At 36.2% G+C, this 25,180-nt stretch overlaps 1 protein-coding gene across 1 annotated transcript in view; it reads left to right on the top strand.

Moving 5' to 3' along the window:
- The window catches only part of WWOX (WW domain containing oxidoreductase), a 1,243,064-nt gene that overhangs the window by 487,990 nt on the left and 729,894 nt on the right, over positions 1-25,180 (top strand). The window lies entirely within an intron of this gene.

Below are 25,180 nucleotides of genomic sequence, written 5' to 3'. Positions count from 1 at the left end.
TGAGCTGTCAGTTACTCGATATCTTTTCCACCTCTGAGATTCTTTGATGATTTGTTATATCTCTTTTCATTATTTAGGCTCAAATATCCATCTTCCCATTTGACATCTGCATTTTTGCATATTTCTTTCCTGCTACTCTATACTGGAAGGGCAAGGATTTGGAGCCAGAGGATTTGTGTTCAAATCTCAGCCCTCTTACTACCTGAGTGACTTTGGACAAGTTTATTTGAGCTCTCTGCATCTCATTTTCTTCGTCTCTAAATGAAGGGGTTAGATACCCTCTAAATTCCTTTTTAGTTCTGTATGTATAATCCTATGTCCTAATGAAACATGAGATATATTCATACTTATTGCACAATTTTGCTTCTATATATGCTATGCTCCAGCTGAACTGCTTGCTAATATTCATATGTACTGTTCCTTCTTTAGCCTTCATACTTTTGCATAAGCATGTGTCACTCATGCTTGGAATACTCTCCATCCTCTACTTGACTTCTTGGAATACTTCCCTCTTTATAAGGTTCAAATGAAATCTTGCTACCTGCAGGAGGCCTTTCCTGAACTTCCCAGGTGATAACACTTCCTCCACCCCAAAAATTATTTTATATTTCCTTTCTGTTTTGTTTTTTCTTAATCTGTGTAGATGTCATTTACCCCGAGTAGATGAAGCTGAGGTTTGGGCCTTTTTTCTCTGTTGTTTAAGTGTCTACTGTGAATCACCTGATACTTGAAATATAGTAAGCACTTCATAATTCCTTGTTAAACTGAAGTGAATTTAAATATAAATAACTTACATTTGAAATGCCACAAAGATAGCACGACTTACTGTGACCCCTTAGAGACATTTATTTCTTCTATTATTATAGGTAATTGAACTTATAAACCACTTACCAGTACAATGCCTGTAAAAGTACTTAAGAATTCCTACAATTAAGGTGTTCAATTTCATTTCTCAATATTTAGAAATAGAAAAACAAGTCAAATTCAACAGCAGGCAGTTTTGTAAAGCTGAATGTTTAAAGATACAAAATCTGCTCCTAGTAGCAAAACAGTAAGTGGCTAACTACAAACAAAAAGGAATTCAAAACTGATTAAATCCTCTGCTGGTGAAATGACAGGGCTTCTTGATGAAAAGCAATGAGGGTGCTCAAAGTCCTCTATTTACTATGTAACTAGACTTTCCGTGGAAGTATATTGGAGAGAGTACAGAAGGGTTTTTGAGAAATCTGTCCTATTTAAGAGATGCTAATAACCCCACACACTTTCAAATATAAACCTCGCTGCCACCATCTCTACAAGGCATTCATAGATACATGAAATAGTTTAATGATCCCCATGAGGTTCAGTTTGGGAATGTGTCCTACTTTAATATAACTCAATAAAGTTTTCCAAGCTTAATCAGGAAATGACTACAAGGACTGGCTTCCTGTAGGGACAAAGTGATTAGAAAGTAACAATTCAGATGACTTTTGATAACAACAGCTGTAGTCATTCTATTTGATCTATACCAAACAAATCTAAGGGTAAGTCCAAGGTATCTATTGGTAATGATGATGATAACTGGCATTTCTTTATCTTTTTAGAGCTTTCAAAGAACCTTCCAGGTGTTGCACTTACACCTCAAGTTTCTAGTCACTAGACTCAGGGGATAGATTCTACACATATATTATTTCATTTGATCCTTACTACAGTAAGATCAGTAATTCATATTATATCAGCTAAGGAAAATAACAGTTTTCACCTGTGTAATACTTTATGGCTTACAAAACAGTTTCCAACAACATAGACAGAACAAGTATTATTTTTTTGTATGTATCCCTGTTTTGCAGACAAATAATCTAGGTTTGTCCTAGCAAACTGTCCTGTTATGTAGGCTATGTAAGTATTTTATCCCTGTTTTATAGATGAGGACATTGAGATTCAGACCAAGGTCAGGTAGCTAGTGAGCCTGAAGTGAATAGCTGTTTTAGTTATAATGTTCAAAAAAAAGTTGAATGTAAATTATACTTGTGTAAATTGAATTACACTTTCTGCTGTCTTTTAATGTGTCCCAAAAGTCTGGTATAGTTTTAAGCTTTAACAGAGTAAAATTGCACTAAGGCTTTTAGGATGAAATTATATCTATGTTTTGGTCTTTATTTTCCTAATTTTTCTAATATTTTAGTTACTAATATTTTTATTTCAAATATCCTCCACAGTGTAGAAAGTGATGTTATTAAAGATCTCTAAACATTCAATTAGACCAGAGAGCAGGGTACAAATAGGGAAACAGAAATAAAATATTTTTAAAAGGAAAAATCCTTTTCAATTGAAAGTAATCATAATAAAATTCTTTTCTGTCATGCTTTAAGGTTTTCAAATTGCTTTCCTCACAAAATCCTGTGAGGGCACTACTAAAGTATTACCATCACCTTTTAATCAATGATGAAATTGAAGCTCAGAATGGATATGGGATTTCCCAGGGTCACATGGTAAGGAAGTAAGTGCCAGAGCCAGCACATGGCCTCAAGTTCTCCCTGACTCCATAGCTAATACTCTTGCTGTTATCCCACACTATCTCTTAATTATCTTGTTATAAAACAAACTTCCTGGATGAATATTTGGTGCCACTTGGACAAAATGGTTATCTAAGCAGTAAAATTTTTCTTGTACTGCCTCCTGCTGTTAATGTAAAATTCTCAAGTAATGAGTACAGCAACTTCATAAACCATTTGTTCTTATAATTAATGAACATTATGTCCCCAGTTACTACATTCTAGGCAATCAAATACAAAGTCATTGTTGTCCTTTAAATGATGGAAAAGTTTGTAGCCTTGATAAATAGCTCAGTGGGGTACATTAGAGAAATGTGAGAATGTTAGCTGAAGCTAAGGAACATTGTTATTCTTGCTGAAACACTTCAGAATACCTGAAACTCATTTATCTTGTTACATTAATTCATTTAACAAACATCCAGTAAATATGTACTATGCTACTTTTGGGGAGATTTCAAAATAAATAACACATGGTCATTCCCATGAGGAATTTGTAGGTTAATAGAGGGTCATAATGGACATAAACAAATACAAATTACAGTACATTAAGATCCAAAAATAATTGTAAAATGCTGTTAGATCTAAGGAGGGAGATGTACTCACAAATAGAACAAGGAAAACTCTATGGAGCAAATGGCACTTTTATTTGTCTTAAAGAGTGAGTATAATGACCCAACAAGAGATAGAGAGCATTACAAAATGTGAAATGGATAATTTTGATTATGTTAAATTGAAATATTTTTGTACAAAAAAAGCCAATGCAACAAAGATTAGGAGGGAAGCAGAAAATTGGGAGAAAACTTTACAACTAGTGTCTCTGATAAAGGCCTCATTTCTAAAATATACAGGGAACTGAGCCAAATATATAAGAATACAAGTCATTCCCCAATTGAGAAATGGTCAAAGGATATGAACAGGTAGTTTTCAGAGGAAGAAATTAAAGATATCTATAGGCATATGAAAAAATGCTCAAAATCACTACTGATTAGAGAAATGCAAATCAAAACAACTCTTAGATACCACATTTCTCCTGTCAGATTGGCTAACATGACAAAACAGGAAAATGATAAATGCTGGAGAGGATGTGGGAAAATTGGAACATTGTTACATTGCTGGTGGAGTTGTGAACTGATCCAGCCATTCTGGAGAGCAATTTGGAACCATGCCCAAAGGGCTATAAAAATGTTCATATTCTTTGACCCAGCAATACCACTTCTAGGGTTGTATCCCAAAGAGATCACACAAGTGGGAAAAGGACCCATATGTACAAAAATGTTTATAGCAGCTCTTTTTGTGGTAGCTAAGAATTGGAAATCAAAGGGATGCCCATCAATTGGGGAATGGCTGAACAAGCTGTGGTATATGAAGGTAATGGAATACTATTGTGCTATAAGAAATGGAGATGATACGGACTTCATAACAACCTGGAAAAACCTACACGACATAATGCTGAGTGAGCGGAGCAGAGCCAGGAGAACATTATACACAACCACAGATACATGGATGCTGTGATGACTAAGCCCTATAGATTTTGCTTTTCTCAGCAACACAAGGTGCAAAGACAACTCCAAAGGACTCACGATGGAGAATATCTACATCCAGAGAAAGAACTAAGAAGTATGGATGCGGATTGAGGCACACTTCATGCTTGCCTTTTTCCCCCTTTTTTGTCTCTTTTGTTTTTGTTTTTGGGGTTTTTTTGGGTTCTGTTTCTTCTTTCTCATGATTCATTCCATTGGTCATAATTCTTCTCCACAACTTGACTAGTGTGTAAATTAATTCAATGCGAAGTTATACGTCGAAGTTATATGGGATTCCATGCCGTCTTGGGGGGGCGGGGAGGGAAGAAAATCTGGAACTCAGAATTATGTAGAACCGAGTGTTGTAAACTAAAAGTAAAAAAATAATTAAAAATTAAAAAAAAAGAGCAAGTATGAAATCAACATGTAAGTAGTATTTAAGGAGTGGAAAAGAAGGGTAAGAAGACTGCAAATTTTAGGACATGGTCCAGGGAAGATGAGTAACTTAGGTTTCCTGAAGTAGAATAAACCAGGGAAAATAGTTTAGAATAAGTTTGGTCTCATACTTCATAATAAAAGGCATATAATTTGAAATAAATATTGTGAAGGGATTTTGTTATTTTGAAGAAAATAATAACATTGCATAATTAGGAAATATTTCCACAGTATAGATCATGTGGTGTTATTTTACCCAATTATGAAATGAAGATTGGGATGTAGGTAAAGAAAAATCAGGTCTGAGTCATGATAATGGAAAAAAGATGGAGTCAAGGAGCTAGCCAGATTATAATTTAGCAGATGGACTTGCCCAGCTGTGAAGAAAATGTGAAGGGAAATTTGAGAGGGTAAAGAGCAAAAGTCCTTACTTACTTTGCCAAGTCGGTATATGGGGATTCCCTGAGTTTTTCCTGTTGCCATCAAGTATCAGACCTGAATATTAATAACCCACCCCTAATTTTCACCTATCATAATACCTGGTAAATATTATTAGCACTTCTTCACACTAGAAATACAAGTTTATGAATAATACTGCTCAACTGCCAGGTAGCTGCACGGATAGCTTGTTGAGTTAGTCCATCAATATGTTTATCTTGGAACGGCAACTCAAGATGTCCATTGAGTTGGACCCAGAAATGAGTAGGAGAGAGTATGTTAGATCATATTTGGGAAATTGTGTTCTGTTCTTGTGATTCAAAATGGTTTATTGTCAAAAAAGTAATTTATCTTTAATACCTTTATCTTCTCATGGATGTCCCCGGTTTGTGAATCATGAAATACAAGGGAAAAATAAAATAGTAATTCATCCAAAAGGCAATGAAAATATGCAGGGTTTTAATAAAGAGGTAGGTAAATGTTACCTGTGATATATTATCACATTTGAGGATTGGCAAATAAGAAATTATCAGTATTTATAATAAGAAGAGGATGTGGGTACCACTTCACCAGAGCAAAACATGAGATGGACAGCTTTATGGTACCCTTGAGATACCAAATAAAAACCTTTAGAATGGTGAGTGGATCTTTTCTTTCTCCCTAAATCTGATCCTCCTCTTAACCTTTCTCTTTCTGTTGGGGTGCCCACATGTAGCCCATCACTAAGGCCTATAACTTTGGGAATATGCCCAATTCTTTGCTTTTCCTCTTCCCTCATATCCCATGTCTTGCTGATTTACCTTCCACAAAATCATTCCTATCTGTCCAATTCTCTTCACTCACACTACAATCACACTGCTTCAGCCTTTCATCAACTCTCAACTAGAATACTAGAATAGCCTTCTAATTAATATTCTTGCTTCAGGTCTTCTCTTTCCACAATTCATCCTTCAAAGAATTCCCCAGTGTTCCTAAGATGCAGATGACCAAATTGCTCTCCAGGTCAAAAACCTTCAGTAGTTCCCCATCATCATTAGGATAAAATACAAACTCCTTTGCTTTACATATAAAGCATTTCTTTTACTCTTCAGTCTTATTTAATATTACTCCATTTCATGAACTCTGTGATCTGGACAGGTTAGGTTGATTTCTATTAATGTTGGCTGAACTTGATTCTCCATCTCTACCATTCATGCTGTTCTATAGACTATTCCCTATGCCTATAATGTATGCCCACTGGAGAAGGAAATGGTAAATGACTCCAATATCTTTGTCAAGAAAACCTCACGGATGGTATTAAAATGATAAAAGATATGACACCAGAAGATGAGCCACTCAGGTTGGCAGGTTTTCAGTACCTTACTGTGGAAGGAATAAAGAGGTTGCTAAATGTTACCAAGAGGAGGATAACTACAAGTAGCTCCTTTACTAATGAAATGGCTGGGCCAAAACCAAAAGGAAGCTCAACTGTGGATGTGTCATGTGATGGAAGGAAAGCCTGATGCTGTAAAGATCAATATTGCATAGGAACCTGAAATGTAAAGTCTATGAATCAAGGTAGTTTGGTTGTGGTGAAACAGGAAATGGAAAGTTTAAACATTGACATCACGAGTGTCAGTGAACTCTCTCTACAGCAATGGGCGAATTTATTTCAGGTGATCATTAGTTATACTACTGTGGGCAAGAATGCCTTAGAAGAAATGGAGTAGCTCTCATTGTCAATAAAAGGGTGAGGAAGGCAGTACTGGGGTATAATCACAACAATGATACAATGATTTCTATTTGAATACAAAAAAAAAATTCAACTGCACAGTAATACAATTCTGTGCTCTAACCACTAGTGCTGAAGGGGTCAAAATTGCTCAATTCTATGAAGACCTACAACATCTTCTAGAAGTAACACCAAAAAAAATGTCACATTCATTGTAGGGGATTGGAAATGTTAAAGTAGGAAATCAAAAGATAATTGGAATAACTGGAAAATTTAGCCTTAGAGTACAAAATGAAGTAGGGAAGAGACTAATAGAATTTTGTCAAAATAACTAGCTGATCGTAGCAAATATTCTTTTTCAACAACCCAAAAGGTGACTCTACACAGGGACATCATCAGATGGTCAGTATAGAAATCAGATTGATTATATACTTTGCCACCAAAGGTGGAGAAATTCTGTTCAGTCAGTTAAAATAAGACCTGAAGCTGACTATCACTCAGATCTTGAGTTTCTTATTGAAAAATTTAGTATTAAATTGAAGAAAGTGGGGAAAACATCAGACTGTATAAGTATGACCTAAATAACATCCCTTATGAATACGTAGTGGAGATGATGAATAGAGGGATTAGATCTGGTAGACAGAGTGCCTGAAGAACTATGGACAGAAGTTTGCAATATTGTACTGGATGCAGCAGCAAAAACATCCCAAAGAAAGAAAGGAACAAGAAAACAAAATGGCTATCTAATGAGGCTTTACAATAGCTGAGGAAAGAAGGAAAACAAAAGGTAAGAGATAAAGGAAAACATATATTCAGCTGAATGCAGAATTCCAGAGAATAGCAAGAAGGTTTTCTTAAATGAACAATGCAAAGAAATAGCAGAAAAAAATACAATAGGAAAGACAAGTGATCTCTTCAAGAAAATTAGAGATAGCGAGGAAATGTTTCATGCAAAAATGGGTATGATGAAAGACAAAAATTGTAGGGACTTAACAGAAGTGGAAGAGATTAAGAAGAGGGAACAAGAGTATTCAGAAGAACTATACAAGAAAGATCTTAATGTCACTGATAGGCACAGTGATGTCATTACTGATCTAAAGCTAGATATCCTGGAGAACGAAGTCAAGTGGGCCTTAGGAAGCATTGCTAACAGTAAGGCTAGTGGCTGGTGAGTTATTTAAAAAGATGATGCTGTTAAAGTGTTCCACTCAATATGCCAGCAAATTTGGAAAACTCAACAGTGGCCACTGGATTAAAAAATATCTATTTATGTCCCAATCCTCAAGAAAGGCAATGTCAAATAATGTCTAAATTACTGAACAATTGAGTTTATTTCACAGTCCAACAAGGTTGTGTTTAAGATTATGCAAGGTAGTCTTTAGCAATATGTAAATCAAGAATTATCTTACTATACAAGCAGGCCGGGTTTTGAACAGGCAGAGGAACTTGAGACCAAATTGCCAAAATTTACTGGATTTTGGAGAAAGCAAGGAAGTGCAAACGATACCACTCTCATGGCAGAATGGGAAGAAGAATTAGGAATCCTCTTGATGGAGGTGAAAAAAGAAAGTGTAAAAGCTGGCTTGAAGCTTAACATTAAAAAAAAAAAAACAAAACTAAGATCATGGTAACCGATGCCATCACTTGCTGATCACTAGAAGGAGAATAAATGGAAGCAGTGTCAGATTTTATATTCTTGGGCTCAGAGATCACCACAGATGGCAACTGTAGCTATGAAATTAAAAGATTCTTGCTCCTTGGAAGGAAAGCTGTGGCAAATCTGGATATCATGTAGAAAGCAGATATCACCTTGCCAATGAAGGTCTATTTAGTCAAAGCTATGGTTTTTCCAGTAGCAAAGTATGGTTGTGAGAGTTGAACTAAAAGGAAAGCTGAGCACCACAAAATCAACAGTTTTGAATTGTGGTTCTGGAGAAGACTTTTGAGAGTCCTTTGGACAGCAAGGAGATCAAATCAGTCAACAGTTAAAGAAATCAATTCAGACTATTCATTGAAAGGGCAAATTCTGAAGCTGAAGCTTAAATTCTTTGGCCTCATAATGAGAAGATAGGACTCACTGGAAAAAACCCTGGTGTTGGGAAAGATTGAAGGCAAAAGGAGAAGGGAATAAATAGCAAAAGATGAGATGGACAGATAGTGTCATGGAACCAATTTACATGACTTAGACCTCAGGAGATAGTTGTGTATAGAAGGGCCTGGCTTGCTATTTTCTGTGGGGTCATGAGGAGCCTGACATGACTGAATAACTAAACAGCAGCAACATAAAGAGAAAAAAAAAGAATTCTACATGACTGAAATGACTGACCAACAACAAAATCAATGCTGAAAACTAAATGTATTAAAGAAACAAATAAATAAAGAAAAATAAATAAAAGAAGTTTACAGAACATATATAAATATACTTCTAGTTAATATCTACTATAATTACTTATTTCTATGGAAGTACTTTATTAGAGGAAATAGTTACAGAAAACAGTTTGTTCCTCGGGAACAATGCTATTAACAGACCATTTGCCAAATGATGTTATAGTGATGTCATTGTAGGGTTAGGTTATGGTGTATTAGTGCAAATGATGTTGGCTAAGGCAGTGTTCTAAATGATATGTATCTATACACTGCAGAAGAACGTCATAAAGATAAATAAAAGTGATTTGTTTTAATCAATTAATTCCTTTGAGAGAGTTCTGTTCGGAAGGAATCATCTAGAAATAAGTAATAAAGTTACCTATACAAGTTCCCAGTTTTCCAGGAAAATTTAAATGTGATTGGAATCTAAAAAATAAAATGACATTGAGGGCACCTTCCTCTATAACAGTTATTAGGTTTGACAGTTGAATGTACTGAAAATGATTTTTATAAAACTGTGGCTTGCTGTGAAGCTAATGAAATTTACAATGTTAACATCAGTTACACTTCCATTAACAAGCTCCAGAACTATTTTGTGTTTGACATTCCACCATGCCAGACTAGAGAGATTTTTACATTATAATTTTTCAGTATTTTTATAGTTACAGTATAGATTTTATATTTTAATTTTCAGTATATTTTATAGAGATTTTCTATTATAATTTTTCAGTATTTTTTAAGTTATCTGCTTATATTTTAGCACATTCCAATGAAGAAGGAATACTGTTATATTTGTGACTTATGCAGAAGCATTCCCCAAATTATTTGTTACTGACAGTAGATGCTAGAAATATTTCAATGTACTGCTGAATGTTGTAGATAGAGAAGATTTTTTTTTGTAACCAGCAACCTTCACAGGTCCAATATTTATTGTCTTACTATCCATTGAGATTATAATGTAATGAATAAACAGCTTTTTTTAAAACTTTATCTTCTCTTATCAGTATGACAAAGCAAATGTGGTATAGTGCAAAGAGTTAATATAATATAATAATAAAGTATAATACAAAATATAATAATCTCCATGGCTTACTACTTATGTGAGGTTCAGCAAGTCAATTAATCTTTTTTAACCTCAGTTTCTCCATCTGTGAAAGGAAGTGTTTTACTAGATGATCTCCAAGGTCCCTTAAAGCTCTGAAGTTTTATCCTAATATAGATGCTAATGTTTTATCCTAATGTAGATGCTTTCTCATTTGTAACTTGTCTTGATAGGCCTAGGTAAGAAATTGCATTTCTTCCTCAGCACCTTTCCTGTTCTTTAAATTGGAAGTGAATTTTCCTTTCAGCTCTTTTGACCCCATTGTGCACTTCTTATCTTTTAAATTTGCATTTCATTCCTTCATTGTACAGCTAGGCAGCTGGATGGTAAGGTGGAGAACGCCCTCCCACCTGAAAGACTTGAGTTCCAATATGGCCTCAGACATTTTATTAGCTATGTGACCAAGGAAAGGTCTTCTCTCTGCTTCAGTTTTCTCATCTCTAAATGAGGATTATAAAGGAGCTCTCTTCCCGAGGTTGTGAAGATAAATTGAGACAATATTTTAAAGGTCTCAACATGGCCCCTGGCACATAGTTGGTGCTTCATAAATTCTTACCATCATTATTGCTGTTGCTTGTTATTGTTGTCATTGTTCTTGTTCTCTCATCTCCCATCCTAGACTTTAATTTCCATTAAGGAGAGACCGTGTCAGTGGATTCTGGCATTGGTTTTGTCCCTTTGTGCCCTAGGATAGATCACTATCATCAGGGGCCTTCATTTTCTTATCTATAAAATGGGAGAGTTGGACAGACTGGCCTCTAAGATCCTTTCTAGTTCTGTGATTCTTGATCCTAAGTATTCAGTTTTGTTTCTTCCCTCAGAGATCTCTGCATAGTTTGTAATTCATGAATATTGAATAAATCAGTATTAAATTTAAATGGCAATGGGCTGTGAATGAATCAAGATTAAAATAGGTATACGGATCTTAATTTCTAATGTCATACTTAGTCTTTATCCTGTATAAACACTGTCGTTCCATTTCTCTATTTCTTTCACATTTACTCTACCAAAACAAAGGCAAAATAATTTTGGTATTAATTTGAGAAATATTCTGGGCGTTGTTCATAGTAGGCATTTAGTAAATGTTTGATGAGTGAATAAATGAATATGTGATTTAACCAATCATATATTAGTCATTGGACCTAACCCTCTAAGTCATCTCTTCATCATGACTTTACTTTCTAACCCTCTCTTTTCCATTGGGAACTTGGGCTCTATCCCCGGGTCTCCTGGCTCTCTCCTACCTTGCTGGGCCAAGAGCTCCATGACACTTCCCTGAATTTTCCTCTTTGTAGCTTCCTCCTTTTCTTTCCAATACTTCCTTAGATCTTCTTTCATTAGAATGTAAGCTATTGGAGGGTAGGGACTATTTTGCTTACTTGTATCTGTATCTCCAGTGCCTATCACAGTGACTGACACATGATTAATGTAACTCACATAAACAAAGCCCATACAACAACAATAACAACAATACTGTCTTAACATTTGTAGAATACTTTATTTTAGAGATTTATTTGATTTGATTCTCAAAACAGTTCTCTGAAGTAGGTGCTATTATTATATTTGGCAAGATTTGAACTCAGGTTTACCTGATTATGAATTCATCACTAAATGACCATGACCTTGAGGCGTTTCTCTATTCTTATAGGCTTAATAGAACTTAAGTTCTTATAGGTTCTATTAATTTGGAAAGACTTTGAATACAAATCCAAGAGTGGCCTCTATGTCTGTCTCTTTGTTTTCATGGACCAGCCCAGCTAAATGCACTAAGTCTCATCAGTAGGACACTAATCATCAGGGATTTGGGGGGTGAAAGGGGGTACAAATGGAAGGGTTCCAGCAGATTATAAAATTTAATTCTTAAAGCTCAGAGAAGCTGGAATATGGCTTTGCAGTGAACACCCCCAAATTTGAAACTCTGGATCTTTTGTAGTAATAGTGTGATGTGAATTCCTTGATGAGTTAGAACTGAAAGACCAAGGATTTTTCAGATGCTCTGGACTTTTCTTTTACCTGTGCATTTAGAGGAGGGAAATCCTATTATTATACTCAGTCTGTCATCCCCTTAGATTGTGATAGCTGCATCAGCAAGTTCTTAAAGTCTTACTATTGCTGAGGTAGGGGGTTTTTGGAGATAGATAAATTTTTGGCCCTTAAATACCTTGTTTTGCTTATTTCTTTATGTTGCCAAGCAGAAGAAAGTAATATGAGAGGATGTCACAAATTATTCACTTAAAAATTTAGTTATTTTCATGGGATTCCCATGACAGAATATAGAATTTAAGGCTGGAAGGCATTTTAGAGATCATCTGTTTCTACTCATTCACTTTACAGAGGAGGAAACTGAGATTCAGAAAGGGGACATATTTCATTGTAACCCCTTGAGTGAATTGATCACTGAAGAACATGGGGAGTGGTCATCAACTTTTTATTTTTTTAAATTAGGAGCCCTATTAAGTGGGATAAAAGAACTAGCAGATCTTAATTGTCCCTGTGTATAAAAGCCCTTATCTACTTCCTTCACTCACTTTCTGTATGGCCTTGTGTAATACAAGGAAAATTAGGAATCCCTGAGAAACCCCTAGCTACTGACAAGCACCCCCAGAAAGAATGAACTCAGATATCTTTGGCATTTAGCAAACCCCCTGGGACTCCATGACTCCACCAAGGAATCTCAATAGATAGGACCATCCCACTGAAGGATAACCTGGCATATCCTTTCTAGCAGATATCCCTGGGGCTCCGTGACTCCACCAAGGAATGTAAATGAGATTATCCCACTAGTATGATAACCTGACTGAATCTTTTGATCAGCCAGGACCTTTGTTCCTGTTCCCCCCCCCACTCTGTACCCCCATATCCTATATAAGCCAAGCCATCACCCCAACACATTTGCCATTGATTTGTGGTGCCGTACCCCAATGGCCGCGGGCTAATAAATTCTCCACTTAAAACTTATACTCTGTGGTGTGTCTCGCTCGCTTCTGGTACAACACTTGCACGCATCAGTTCAGAGCTCCTAGCCTGGGTTTTCTCCCTTATAATAGACTTAAAAACTCTTGCTCTGCATACCTTCAAGGGCTGTTATATCAAATAAGAGAATGACTATAAAGTGCTTTGTAAACTGTAAGATTAGATAGAAGTGTGAGACATTTTTATGAGAGGCAATGTTACTCAGTAAAAACTTGGAAATCAGAAGGCCTACATTCTTAACCTGTGTCTGTCACTTATAAACTGGGTGACTTCGAACACATCACTTAGTTTTTCTTGTGCCTCAGCTGCCCATACTGTAAGCTGGGGACAAAAAGCACTTGTAAAATTCCTTGAAAGCCTATTCCGAAGAAAGCGCTTTGTAAACTGTAAAAGGATATATAAATATAAGCTATTTTTTATGGTTATTTCTCTTGATTAAACTCTTGTATCTCCAAGCAATAGGTAAATACAGGTTTTCGATTGCCCATGTTCATTCTGCCTCCTTGCCTCCCTGCCCATAGCTCCAAGATGCTTCATTGACACTGATGCTAAACTTGAGAGTCTGGGTCCATTGAATATAAAAGGCCATAATCCCATACTTCCTGTTTCTTTTTCTGAACAATAGAACCATTGTTCCATTAATTTGAATTTTCAGACTACCAAACAGCTCTTGGTTTTATGACTCTAGTCATAGTTAGATGCTCCATTTATTGTCCATTGTCCTCACTATGAGACCTGAACAGTGACTTTTTCATCTACAGTCTGCCCCTAATACATAAGCTTTGTCCCTCTGCCCTTCCAGGGAGCTCTTCATTTCTCACACCATCCAGCAGGGAGAGTCTTTTCACTCATCTTTCTATGAGACTTAAGATCCAAATCGGGAAAGAATTGTAGAGAAGATCCAGTCTAGCACCTTTTTTACAGATGGAGAAAATGAGGTCCAAAGGGAGAAGCTATTTGCTAAACATTGTTTGCATAAGTCCAGAGCTGATATTTGGGCCCTGTCTTTGGAGGTGAAAACTAGTACTATTTCTACTATGTCAGGATGCCTCAAAAACTGTCATTTTTTTTTAGGAAATTCGGGGTGGGGGGGAAATGGGGGCATGTGTCCAAATGTCTGGTAAGAGAAAGGTGGTGAAATTTCTGGCAAATTTATGTCTTACAAATCCCTTTGTCCTTCATTATCCCGGAGAATGGAAAGTAGGCTTAAGTTATAAGCTAATTGCTTCCTTATTTGGTTACTTAAATGGGTTTTTGTGAAATGTATGTTTTTGAATGCTGAGAAACTGACACATAATAGGCAGTTAATATTGAAAAGACCTATATAGAAAAGGGTCTTTGCATTTAACTGATAAAATGTGATCAGATTGTATCAGTGGCTACCTTGGCTATTATTATATTTCAAAATCATGGGTTCTGGCTAGTAATTAAATTAATTATTTATACATTTTACACAATCTTGAATTACTCTATGATTATCTTTGGCACTCCAGCCTCTAAGAACACTTGAAAGCAAAATCAGAGAATAGATATTCCATAGCACGTCTTACAATCTAAATATTGCTCTTAGCCTAATCGAACCAGCCAGAGTAGTCACAGCAGTTGATGGACTATTTTTCAAATTGATTTAAAAAATGTATTTAAGGGGATGATCTTCTACTCTAGATTACCTATTGATTTTTAATATGAAAAGCTCATTATGTAAGCAGTAACTGCATATAAAAACCTAGCAAACCTTTGCATAAATCCTTTAATTGAATTTCCAGAGCCTGTGGTTCTACTTTTTTTTAATTAAATCTATTTCTTTTTGTAAGTGTTACTGTGTAATTTGCATGCTGTGAAGTGGCCCTGTCCCAGATAAAGTGCCATTGATCCTTATTAAACCTCACCTCTGGGCTTGCTTAAAACTAACAGGAAAAATTAAAGTGTTCATGCCGCAATGCACTTATTGCTTGTGTGATAGGATTATGGAAAAAATAATAAAACTAATTTCCAGGAGAGAATTTATAATGTAAGATTTTATTTTTTTCCAATTTGATAATTAATAGTGAAATCATATCATATCTATAAATCATATTTGAGCCCATAGAGTGCTATGGTAATTAGGAAAGATAATATATACCAAAGTAAAATTATCATGTTATACATGGATAATATGTTGAAATTTTAATTTTTTAATTGACAGAAAAAATGATAGAATCAGTCAAATGTATTTTTAAAGGAAATTTAAATAGGACCAAGACATTGTTCTTATACAATGCTTTCTATTAAGGCAGCTCTTTGTAAAATATACAAATATGAAAGATAAAAATTTATATTTTAGATACATTCATGCTAAAATTTATGTATTAGGACTAACATGAGAAGGAAAAATATAAAAGTTGCAATTGGTTTTTCTATTTTTTATAATACCTAACATTTGTTATTTTAAAAGCAATAAAATCCCCTAAAGAAATATTCATAATCAATAAGAACACAAAATATGGAATATATTAACTGAGTTATAAAACTGTTTGTAGGATGGCACAAAATGAAACACAGAGCGAGTTATGTATGGTTTAAAGTGTAATCAATTTTGAGGTTGTGTACAAGGATATAAATGATAAACACAAGTACTAGCATTTTTAGTAAAGGCTGTTACAAAAATACTGTATTTATGGCCTATTCCATTCTTTTTATAGCTCATTAATGTAGAAAACAAACACAGTGGATCCATCTTCTTAGACAGTTTAAAATTCCCTTAAATGATATTTTTAAATGTAATGCCAAGCTCATTTAGAACTCTCCCTCCTCCCAAACCATGCTTTGCAAGCTGGCTTTCTAGCAAGTGTGCAGTGGTTACTGCAAGGATCAGTTCCAGTCTATAGAAAGGATAAATGGCAATAATAGCATGAGAAAAGCCCACATTTACTGCTCAACCCCCTTGCTCTATTGGAAACTATATTAATTCTTCTTGATAACAAGTGGCACCATTGAGTGAGTTTTGTGGTGTTCAGTTCTGTTGTCACTCAACAGGAGCAATCATATCCACTCATCACTAGTACTTAAAATCTTGTACTTGCCAAACAATTTCTAATTATTTCTCATATTGATATGTTTTTTTTTTGTTTTGAGACATTTCACTGAGGCATTGTGATCCTTTAAAAACACTGAGGACCAGCTTGTCTCCCTAGACCCTCATTTGGGCCAGTATCTCTAGAGAGGCATGTTCTGAGGCTTCTTCATGAGGCACTTCCCGGCCAGCACCAGGCCAGTTGAATATATCCTGGCCCATGGTCAGTAGGAAGGCAAACACCAATGACAGAATAACTCATGGATGATAATTTGGGACAATTTTCTAGTTCAAGTTCATATTTTATTCAGAGATATTGGTAATTTGCATGTGTTTTCTTGTTGTTATTATCTAGACCTAGTACCTTAGAACAGAAAAAAATGTTTTAAATTCATCTCTTCTGGCTTTTCAGGGTCTGTCAGTCAGCATGCATTTATTAAGCACTTAGTGTAGAATAGGCTCTTGACCAAAAGCTAATGACAGAAAGAAAGGAAAAACAATAAAAATAAAAAAAGACTTCTTACAAGGAACTGACATTCCAGTGGGAGAGACATGTAAATAGTTGTGGAAATGACCATATAGGAAACTTTGTTAGTTTCAGGAGATGAAAACCCTAGCATCTGGGGAGACAGGGAAAGTCAACCGAGAGCAGGTGAGAGTTAAAGGAAGCCAGGGATATGACTAGACAAAAATGAGGCAAGAGAACTTTTCAGATAGGATGACAGCCAGGACACAGGAAAAGAGCATTGTCTTTGAGGAACAGCTAATAGGCCAGGGTAGTTGGATCATAGAGTAGAAGGGAGTGAAATGTGAGAAGGCTGAAAATATGGGAAGGGGCTAGGTTTTGAAGAGGCTTAAGTGCTAAATAGAGCATGTTATATTTGATTCTAGGGGTGATAGGGAGCCACTGGGGTTTGTTGAACAAGGAGATGGCCTGCTCAAACCTTTGCTTTAGGAAAAACTACCTCAGAATGTGAATGGAGGATTATTTGTAATGGAGAGGGACTTGAAATAGGAAGACCAGTTAGAAAGCTATGGCAACAGTCCATTTGAGAGGTGATTAGCTTATATAAGAGACGTTATGAAGGCTAACATTATAAATTTGTGGCAATGGATTGGATATATGGAGTAAGTGAAAGCAAGAAGTTGAAGATGACACTGAGGTCAGCAGTCTTGGCCACTGAGAGGATGATGATGCTTTTGATAGAAGTAGGTAATGTGGAAGTTTAGAAAAGGACAGGTTGTGGTGCGAAGGATAATAGGTTCTGTTTTGATCTGAGTTTGAGATGCTTTCTAGATACCCAGTGTGAGATCTTGAAAGATGGTTGGCTGGTGGGATATGGATGATAATCCAGTGAGATTCAAGAATGAACAGCTAGACAGGTAGAAGGAGAATAGATGGAGGCAGTGTGCCCCCAGCCCAGAAAACAAGAGTATATTGGCTGTGTCAAATACTACATAGAGGTTAAGATGGCTGTTAAGTAGTTACTAGTAACTTTTGAGGGAGCAGTTTCAGTTGAACGATGAGGACAGAATGATGAACCCAATTTCAAGGGGTTGAGAAATGATTGAAGAGAGAGGAGACAATAAAAAACAGATAGCATTTTCTAGGAATTTGGCTGTGAAGGGAAGCAGAGATGTAGGCTGATAGATTAAAATCAAATGACCATTTTTTAAAGATATGGGTAAATTGAGCATGTTTGTAGGTAGAAAGAAGTGAACCAATAAATAAGGAGAGATTGTAGATTAGAGTGTAGGCCATTGTGGGGGCAGGTTGTTTGATGATATAGGATTAAATGGAATAAAAGATATAAGTAAAGGGAACACTGGAATAAAGGATAGAACAACATCCGATGTCATGAGACTTGGAGATGTAATATACCAAAGACAAAAGAGTTCTAGACAGATAAATGACCTCTATATTTTTGGTAAAGCATAAGGCAAGTCTGGTGAGAAGATGAGAGAGGTGGGGATGGCTTAGGAGAAACATGAAGTTTGGAGAAGAAAAAGAATTGCTTTGAAGTAATGATAAGCAAGTTGAGATTAGATGACATGATTTCAGAACAGACAACATATTTTCCTCTAACACCATTCTGTAGCATGTGACTAAGAGTAGAGGAAAGGGATAATAGGAATTATCCTGTGTTGGGGTTTGTTAAGGCATGAATGACATAGGACAATAGGGATATAAGAGTAGAGGACAATGTAAACATTGATCTGGTTAGCTATAGATCTAGATAGATCTTTGTCTGTAGGGTCCAGATTCAATAGGGAGGAATGTGAAGGCAGAGCATATGTGATAGTCTAGGAGAGCACTGATAAGGATGGGGGGAGGCAGGACGTAATGGTGAGCATGAAGAATAGGTTTAGGAAAAGTGAAACTTAAAAAGGGATGAAACAAAAGGAATTGATGGTCATAAAATTTCAAAATTCTTCATTATAACATTGTACATGATGGCAAAAATCAAGAATATGGCCATTACTGTGTGTGGCTGAAATGGAGTAGAAGATGTTATGGGAGTTGAGAAGATGGAGAAACTGGGATGCCAGTGTATTTGAGGGAATGTCAACATATATGTTGAAGTGTCCTAGTATAAGGGCAGGGGTTGGAGTGGAGAGGGTGATTTTGACACCTTGAGAAAGTAGGGAGAATGATGTGGGTGTTGATAGATAATGTCCACCAGGATCTGGATTAAATTACCTAGCTCTATGGAGTAAACCTCAAAGGAGGAGAGGTTGTTGATTGATAATCACAGAGGAAGAACTAAAAGTAGCAATGAGAAGCATAGTGTTTGCTAACTCACCCTCCCAGACTATTGTGAAAAGATCAGTGTGTCAGTGGGCATGAATGAAGGTACAACCAATGCTAAAAAATGATAGGCAGGGAAATAGTATCTTTTGAAGCAGAGGTTGTTAAACTGGGGTCCATGAACTTGTTTTAAAAATATTTTGACATTTTCATACACACACACACACACACGTTTTATTCTTAGTTTTGTGTATATGTGTGTGTGTGTGTGTGTGTGTGTGTAACATTCTGAGAAGGGATTCAGGACACACAAAACAGTTAAGGACCTCTGTTCTAGAGAGATCTAGATCTACATGACAACTGAAAGATGGAAGGAACACAAGAGAGACAAGTCAAAGTCAAGAGTATATTTATTAACAATATAATTGGGATTCCAGAGGGCACAACGGATGGAGTGAGCAGTGCTGGATTTGGGCTTGGGAATGGTAAGGTTGAGAGAATAGGAAGTAATAACAAAAGAGCAGGATAGTTTCTTCCTTAGAGGGATGTAAGTATTACCAGAATTCTCTACATTTCCATTCCCAAGACAGATTTATAGCGTGTGGCATAGTTTTAGTAACCATACGTTAGTCTAATAACTAAATTAGAATAAGCAAAACTCTGCCAGGCATAGTGGTTAAAGAGCTGGGTTGGAGTCAGGAAGAACTGGGTTTAGATCCCATATCCAATAAACACTGGCTCCATCACCACGAGCAAGTCACTTAATCTTTCACGTCTTAGGAAACTGTCTCAGATTGTAAAAGAAGAATAGCATATTGTTGGAAGGAGTTTCCACACCAGCGGTCCTCTACATAAATGAAATCATAGCTTTAAATTACCACCACCACCACCACTACCACTACCAATAAAAACAATAACAACTGCTAAAGAGACCTATTTAATCTTTTTCTTGATTCTGATTTTTCTAATGTCTCTCAAGAAAGAGTTACCTTTTCCATTTATTGAAATTGTCGGGAAATCCCACTTATACACCTACAAAAGTCAACCATTCTCTCTAAAATATAGTTCTGTCTTCCTAATGACAGCCATGTATATTTCATGTACATCCTCTAAAATGAATTTTGAGCCAAATACAGCAAATAGATGTTCTGTGATTATCAACAGAGTCTAGCTGACTGAATGGAAGACCTCGAAGGTTTCCGGAAAGTTTTCTATCTCACATCATTCCCGGACAGAATGCTCTATTTTCTGTTTGTATATTGGTGAATTTGCTGGAGTTTCCTAATGGTCTTTAGTGAAGGAAGTAAGTGACACTGATCAGTGAAGGCGGACAGTAAGATTTATAATGTATTTGTGCTTGCTGATTGCCAACAGAACCTGTCTTTCCCAGTGGTGCTCTGCACGGACTTGAAAATCAATAGGGATTAACCTCTGACCTCCTTCACATACTTATACTGTGGTCTGCATTGCTTACCAATATTTCATCTGTTTCACTTAACTGCTGTTACTTACTCAATAATGTGTGGCCATTCTCGCCAGATTCTAATTAATTTTAAAAAATGCAGCCTCACTTGAAATTGTGATAAAATATCACACCTTCAGAAACTAGTGCCCTATCTTTTTATTTAATAAACTTATATTAATTAGCCCTAGTATAAAAAATAATTGAGAGAGACAGAGCTACAGCTTGCAATCAAAACCTGGACTATGTCCCTTGTAAGAGGCTCTGTTGAGGTTAGCAGTGGGGGGAAATTTGATTTACTGCCTCACTTGCTATGACAGCAGTGCAAGTAGAGGGGGAGGGTCTCTAGAAAAGAGAATTTCAGTGAGATTATATAAATTTTAAGACCAAGCTAATGTTGATAAAAATATGTACAACATTCAGAGAGTCAGATGAATCTCTTCCACAAAATATATTATTAAAATCTTTTTGGATTTTGGTTAGTAATTGAATGGGAAAATTCTTGATGAATATGTATATTTGGTGAGAGGGGGTTGTACATCTTAATGGCTAAATTATTATTTCATAGGATGTACTATTACTTACTGGGTGCTTGCTCCATGAGGGCAGGGATCTGGCCTATTCTAAACTTGTATTTCCCAGTATCCAACTTTATGTTCTGAATAAAGCAGCTACTTAAAAAATATTTGCTGAATGAATGAATGAATGAATGAATGAATGAATGAATGAATGAAATATAGCAATGAAAGTAGTGTCTCAAGCAACACATACTGGCCTAGTTGTTTAAAGTTTGGGGGTATCACCTTATTTTGGTAAATACTACTTCATTCACCATTTAAAAACAATTAAAATTGTGGCAGATTTTCTATATGGACCTTTTATTTTCAGATTTTTTTCCCCAAGTGTACCTTTTCCCTAGAGTTTACTTACAGTTTGTTATTGATCTAGTAGCTGGTATTTGAATTGGTCGATGTGCTCTGTAACTTGTTTAAGATACCTTACCTGAACTATTAGTTTAAATAATGTATTCATAAATTGATTAATCATTACAGTAAGACTTATTAGCTGCATTTATATCTGCGTGTTGTCTACAATTGACTTGTAGCCTAATAATCATGCATACTTAATCCAAAGTTTGGTTTTACATTACAATGTATTAATTATCAAAGTAGAAAACAGTAATGTTTGTATATGGTTTGAGAGCTAATGCATTAAGTCTTAATGGAGATCTCATATATTTTCAGACTCATTTAATGTTAGAGCTGGAAGGGACCCTGGCAATTACTTGAGTCTAATTCTTCATTTTATAGATGGATGACAAAACAGAAACCTGGCAGTTCTCTAGTATATCCATATATTCCAGTTCCCTTCAATGTAATTTCAGCCATATATTTTACCTCTTCTAATGGGCACCAAAACTACTAATTTATTGGTATTTTTTTATCCTATTGTTCAATTAAATTCAATGATTACATATTAAGTCTCAGAAGGCATAAGGGAAATACCAGTGACTTTCGAATCAGGCAACATAGGCTCAAATCTGAATTACCAGCTGCATGATTTTGAGCAAGTCTCTTAATCTTTTGGGGTTCATTTCCTTATGTATAAAATGAAGGACACTCCAAGGTCACTTTTAGCTCTATATTCTGTGATCCCATGAGAGTCTTCTATGTGCTCAAGCCTGTGATAGCACTGGGGGAATTACAGTGATGAAGAAAACATCCCATCTCAGCCACTTTCTAGGTATGTGGTTATAGTAGCAATTTAGATTTGAAGATCTTTCCCACCCATTAATAGGCCATGTGACCTGCTTACGTCACAGGAAGCCTAAGTTACATATGGTGGGAAGAGCTTCATGACAGGAAAAGAAGTTATGTCATAGGAAATGCTGACTTAGCTGTACTGTGAGTTTGTTTTGGGGAAGATCCCAGCAGGGGGTCAGAGACGCTTTGGGATGGCAAGGCTCCAGGTTGTTGTATTGTGTATTGAATGTTTTGGGTTCCTTGCTGTTATGAGGAAGTGGACTGACTAGATAAATGGTTTGTGGGATATGGTTCTTTGGTGTCTGAATAAATGGTTTACTTCTTCTACCTTCTATGTGTAGTCTCGTATACTTTGCAATACAGAACTACATAGACATTTTGACAATTATCGTCTACATTGTTATTATTGCCTTACTGACAGAGAGGTCTTTGAGAATCTTGTCTTGTCCAGGCCAAGCCCTAGCTCCTTCTATCATTCTTAGTGTGGGATGATCTCAAGTCCCTTCACTATTCTAATTGCCTTCTTCTTAAATATCCTTGAACCCATTAAGCCTCCTTGCTTCTCTGATCTTGCCTATATGGAATTTATAATTTTATAGGGAATTATATATTTTCTTGAGAAAACTTGAATGTATGAATGTTTTGCAACTATATAATTTCCCTTTTCAAACAGAATTTCTTAATGTGTTAAGTTAATATATATGGTGAATTTACATTAGTAAGTGGGGGATTAGTTTGTCTCCAGTGATACCTATTTTTTAGAAAGTGTTGCTCTCTGTATGTAGGGCACCTGCTTTCAGGTGACCAGTGGTGTTTTTCACTCACCCCAGTATCTTGTCTTTCATTATTGCCCATAGATGAAAAGAACAGTGTGCCCTGATCCTGCTTTGGTTAGGAGACAACATGGTGTGGTACAGAGTGTGCTGGATTTGAAATCAGAGAACCTGGGTTTGAATATCGGCCCTGCCACTCATCTGCTGTCTAACCTTGGATAGATCATGTAACAGCCTGGGTCTCATTTTCCTCATCTGTAAGATCAGGAAGGTGGATGATTGACCTCTCATGCCCCATCCACCTCTAAACCTGTGATTGGCCCAGCATCTTCCTTCCTGTATCTATGAGAAGAAAGCCACCCTATACAAAACCCTTCTTTGAAGTATTGTTCTTTTGCCACTCATTCTCAATGTCAGCATGGATTGCCTCCCTTCAGAAAAATGAAAGACTCATCGGGACACTTAAGCAGATAAATTATTTACAATGTTTAATTAAGAATTATGCAGATTTATTAAACCTTTTGGTTACCTAGGAACCTATCACAGCAGCTGCTAGACAGAGGGGGCTGAAATTTGAATAAGGTAAATGTTTAATGAAATACAATCTAGTTATGAATGACACATTCACAAAATGCAGATTGCTACTATGGAAAAGGAACAAGAATCAGAAGATACTTGGGTTCCAATCCTAGCTCAGGTATACTGGTTGCCAATCCAATTTAACAAATTCAGAAATCATTTAAGTTCCTACTATATGCTAGGCTTTTGTCCTATTACAAATACAAAGCAGTTTCCCTCAAGCAGCATTCATTATCTTGAGCCATACCCTGTGTAGAAAGGTGTATATGCAAGATAATTGACAAAGGAGGGAGAGACATTCACCCACAACTGGGATAATAATAGCTAACATTTATTTAGTGCTTACCATGTGCCAGGCACTGTGCTAAGTGCTTTACAAATATTATTTCTTTTGAGCCTTACAGCAACCCTTAAAGATAGATGCTATTGTTATCTGCATTTTACAGATTAGGAAACTGAGGTAGACAAATCAAATAATTTGTCCAGGGTCATACAGTTAATAAAAATGTGAAGCCGGATTTGAAGTGCCAGGTGTTCTATCCACTATAACACCCAGCAGCCCCACAAACACATAAATATATAATCTTAAAATATATAATTTTTAAATATAAAAAATATCTTTATTAATCTGTCTCTCCCTCTATCCCACCATTAACCAAATTTTTAAACCCCTCAAAATAAAGCCCTCAGTCATCCAATCCATCAATAAACATTAGTAAGTGCCTACTGTTAAGGGGACCCCTTATGAAAGAGGTAGTACCTTAGCTAAGCCTTGGAAGAAAATTTGAATTCTGAAATTTGAAGGTAGAGAGGGAGAGCATAGAGCCATGGTGGGAGACTTATACAAATGCATGAGAGTGGGAGTTGAGAGATGGAATCTCAGTTTTGCGGAATAAATAGTTCAGTTTTTCAGGACCTAATGTGTATCATTAAAGCTAAAAAAAGTTATATTGGATCCAGAGTATAGGATGAATTAATGAAACATTTTAAGTACTTACCATGAGCGCTGTGCTAAGGTCTGAGGATAAAAAAAGGACATTAAAACAAGCCCTGGTCTTAAGGAGCTAACCTTCCATTAAAGGAGACAGCACATATTGAATGTTTCAGGGGCAATGATGGAAAGGTCCTCTAGTCCTTAGGGTGCAGCAGATTCCCAAAGTTTCTGTGCCCATCTCATGTTGATGCCAGCTGGTCAGTAGTTGTTCCTTGGGATGATGAAGAAGATGAGTACCTTTCTACAACTCTTTCTCCCCTCAGTGATGGCGTGGCAGCTGACCTGAAAACAGATCTGGTGGTACTGAGTACCTTAAATGCCAGGCGGACAAGTTTCCATTTTTTATTTGAAGTTATATGGAACTGCTGGGGGTTTTTGAGCAACATGCTCAGAACTGTGCCTTAAGATTATCTTGGAAGCTCTGTTGAACACGGAAGAACAATTAAGAGACTATGAGAATAGTTGAGAGGTGTTGAGGGCTTGAATTAGGTTGATATCTCTGTGAGTGGAGAGAATAGAAGGGATATGAGATATTGTGAACATATGTAAGTTATAGGTCCTAGAAAGTGACTGAACCTGGGAGGTGAAGGAGAGCCAAGAATTAAGAATGACTCCAATGTTGTTAACCTAATTGGCTGGGCAAGTGTTTGTACACTTTGTGGAAACTGGGAAGTATGAAGGAAGGATAGATTTTAGGTAGAAAGACAGCAAGTCTCTAGTTTGGACAG

This window comes from Trichosurus vulpecula, chromosome 3 (genome assembly GCF_011100635.1).
Source record: "Trichosurus vulpecula isolate mTriVul1 chromosome 3, mTriVul1.pri, whole genome shotgun sequence".
Lineage (NCBI taxonomy): Eukaryota > Metazoa > Chordata > Mammalia > Diprotodontia > Phalangeridae > Trichosurus > Trichosurus vulpecula.
Note: the sequence above shows the minus strand (reverse complement) of the source record. Positions and strands in the feature narration are given on the sequence as shown.